Source organism: Pyxicephalus adspersus, chromosome 4, assembly GCF_032062135.1.
Source record: "Pyxicephalus adspersus chromosome 4, UCB_Pads_2.0, whole genome shotgun sequence".
In the NCBI taxonomy this organism is placed as follows: domain Eukaryota; kingdom Metazoa; phylum Chordata; class Amphibia; order Anura; family Pyxicephalidae; genus Pyxicephalus; species Pyxicephalus adspersus.
The window spans coordinates 49337206-49341040 of NC_092861.1; the positions used below are offsets into that span (position 1 = coordinate 49337206).

Below are 3835 nucleotides of genomic sequence, written 5' to 3' on the forward strand. Positions count from 1 at the left end.
CTCCCTAGCGCCTGCACACGTCTCTTCCTGCACTCAGAACGCTGTAAAATGTCTTAATCCAAGATAGCTGAGGCTATTTAGAGGGCTGTGACATCACAGGACTGGCTGGCTGCTGATTGGCTGCATGCATGGCATCATGGGTCATCCCGCCTTCCCAGAGTTCCTTGCCCCATGTCCTCACACGTGTAGCCGCCATTTTAGGAAAAATTGCGTTTCAGCAAATCGTGAGGAAATTGGCATTCGTTGCGAATCAAATTTTTCCTGAAATTCAGGTCGAATTCCACTTCGTCAGCTTCGATTCGCTCATCTCTAGTTTTTATCTCTGTCCGTGTCCATGTTAGAGAGATTCACTTGTTCTATTTATCTCGACGACCAATAATTAAAGCATAATTTAAAAAAACATTAAAATAAACCCCACACTTGTTGCCTCAGACTAAATCCAAAAAAAGTTAAGACAATATTTATCTTTTTTATTTGTGTATTGTGAAGCAGGGCTACAGTAAAAATGATTTTTAAAAAGTTGAATAGGAAACCTTACATATAATAAAACAAAATAAACATTGCAACATTTATTCTTTTATTGTGTGAACAACAATACATTTAGTGACATATATTATCATACGTAATATCTGTGCACCAAGTTTTGTAATGCACATGCACAATTCAAAGTCTTAAAACCAAAGTAAACAAGTTGTAATAAAATGACTGCAAGAGTTAGGAATATCCACAATCAGCAAAAGTAACAAAAAAGGGGACATCTTGCAATGCGGACAGCTGTCTAAGATGTCACTTCTGTTACTTTGGAGATATTTTATTGCACTTTTTCTTGTGTCTATGGTGCAAGAATTGAGATATTCTCCCAAAGATGAAAAGGTGAAAAAAACTAGCAGGGATTTAAACCTTTCCCAATCTATCCAAAATCAAAAATAAAGTTTTGCCTTTCTATATACATTAAGGTGTGTAAGGAATTCAAAATGTGCCAAGGAGATTATTCACATGGATTTAGACATAAATAAATACATGGTATAATTAATATACAATATACATGGATTAATCATTGTATTGACACATATTTAATGGCATCAATCTTTTTATAACATCTGTAAAAGTTCAGTCTAGTTATCTGAACCCCAAAGTCTGTCTGCCACAGTTCCTGCTTCACTTAAGGGACTCACTGCTGTAAAAAGTCAATGGTTAATTGGAGGGTTATTGTCTACATGAATCAGCCAGACTTTTTTGTGCAGTTTCTTTCAAATTATTACTAAAGCTCCTCTTGAATTTGTGCTTTTTCTAACATACCTGCATTTCTCTTCCTGCTTAATTACCAGACAACTGATTATTCATTTAGTTTTAGCAGAGGGTGTTTTCCTGCAGGAACTACAGTACTTACTATAGGAATGTGCACTGTTCCCACAGCAAGTGACTTATTATCTTGCAAGGGATATTAGTAAAAGAAACTATGTTCAATTATGTTCAACCATTAAATTATGTTTAAGGAAAAATCTTGTTTTTTAAAAAAATTAGAGGGATCAATCCCTACAGAAGGACACCACAGGCAACACCATTAAGAATTCCACCATCCTGAGCTTGGCTGCTGCCCTGCTTTGTTTTATCGCCATTGTACAAAGTCAAAGCCAAAGTTGCAAATGTAGGACACTCTCAATTGCAAAAAAAGTGTGAAGAAACAGGTGGTAATCCACAGGATTGCAAATGCACTTTTACTATTGGTCCAGATTAGAAACCAGTCAACTGCAACACATTGGTACAATGCGAGCATTGGAACTAAATAGAGAAGACTGCCAAGGCTTTAGAATGTTTTAATTGATAATGATGGGCTGTATAATCCTGACTGTGAGGATAATGGAACATTTAAAGCAAGACAGCGCAACAACACAGAAACTTGCTGGTGTGTGAACTCTGGAGTTAGAAGAACCGAGGAAGGAGACAAAAACTGGAAGTGTTCAGAGCTAGTTAGAACATACTGGGTGGTCATTGAGCTTCATTTCTGATAATGTGGAGAATAAGGACATTAATGCGGCTCTGAGAACCTTCCTTACCAACAGATATAATCTACCTGTAAAGTACATTTCTAACACTGAGTTTGAAGAACACCTAATCTACATAGATCTAAAACAGAAGTCTTCATCAAAACTTCCTTATGAAATGGACATTGCAGATGTTGGGTACTACATGGAAAAATATGTCAAGGGGAGATCCTCTCATGCACCCAGAAGAGAAATATGAAATCGTGGTCAATAGAAAAAACTTTGCCTCTAATCCTCTACATTGATGTGAAGCCCCATGAAATCAGCATGAAGCATCTGACCCCAGGACTGATTGCTGTCATTGTGGTGGTGGTTGTGGCAATCATTGCAGGAATATTAGTCCTGGTTTTGACAAGGAGTAAGAGAGGTCACTATAAAAAGGCTGAAATGAAGGAAATGAATGAAATGCAAAGAGAACTGAACTCTTCCTAGATCTGAAATATTAACTGGATCAAATCTTCCGGGGTCCCTTGTGACGGCTGCCAATTATTTGCATTATTAGGGTCATGGTAAAATGAAGCCGTGTAACTGAAAAGAACAACTCCAATGTATAGAGCATTGTAAAATATACAATAATATAAATGAAAACCCATCTTGAACCTGTATCTTGTTGTGACTTTGTTGTCTGTGAAGTATGGTTTTGTGTTTTATAGGCCAGAGTCCTTTTTAAATATTGTTCAAAGAATTTACCTAAGAAACTGGCTGCAGATGTTCCAAGTAACTTTTGTAAAAAGGGGAAAGGGGTGTGTATTGAGAGAAAAACAAATGTTGTGCTTTTTTTTAGATGAATTTGTAAATATTCTGTAATTTTAAATATTCAGTAATTTTTTTTTGAGATGTAACTTTGAATTCAAGAAAAGTGAAAAATTAAAAAAAAAAGATTTCCTCTTTATTGCTATCCTGGTAACTTCAAATGGATTCCCTTTAATCTATGAGACGGTGGCCCCCAGGACAAAGATTGGTTGGTTTTTCTCAGCAGGACAAAAACAGCAAAAAAAAAAAAATAGTTTTGGGGCTCTTTTTTCCACATTTCCATGAGAACGAATTATTTCCTTGTGATAAATTCACCCATATAAAACACATTAATGCAATCACACACTACCAGTTACTGTGCTGCTCAGACAGTGGTCCAGTCCCCAAGAGAGGAAATGCAGATGTGGGAGCCAACTTTAAATCCCACAGCAGTGGCAATGAATTGATTTATAACAAGAACAAAGTGCACACAGGTACACGATGATCAACATGCGACGTGAGATTTCAGGTTTAAGTAACATATTGCAGTAACATTATTTGTATAAATATTTTGTACTTATTAACCATTTGGACTGACAAGGAGTGTAAAGTATTTCTCCAGTTGGAGGGTAAGATAAAGAAAGAGCAAAGTACAGTGACCTGTAGATAATTAAACCTGGAAAATATAATCTACAGTGATAAAAAGTAAAGTCATGGAGGCCTGCTCTATGGCCTGTAAGATTTACAGGAAAAACTCTGCTATTGCTTTCATTTACTTGTTCACTTAAATGTGGTTGTATGATGTTTCTATTGCTTAGAAATCATTTACTATGACTTGTAATATTATATTTTTCACAAAACTGGGTACTAAACCAAAATGTTATGTGTGTATTATGCAGGCCTTTAAGAGCCAGTCCTCTGTTGTAGTATATAGAAAAACATTGTAAAGCAGAACTAAAGTTCTGCCTTGAAAACCTGCAGGTCTTTAATGCAGAAAGGGGCAGGTGATGTCTCTTCTGCAATAAAACATACTTTTTTCCTGAGAGCTATCTTCTTCT

At 36.2% G+C, this 3835-nt stretch overlaps 1 pseudogene; it reads left to right on the plus strand.

The window, feature by feature from the left end:
- Positions 1-834: 834 nt before the first annotated feature.
- On the plus strand, positions 835-2706 carry LOC140329753 (epithelial cell adhesion molecule pseudogene; annotated as a pseudogene).
- Positions 2707-3835: the final 1129 nt, after the last annotated feature.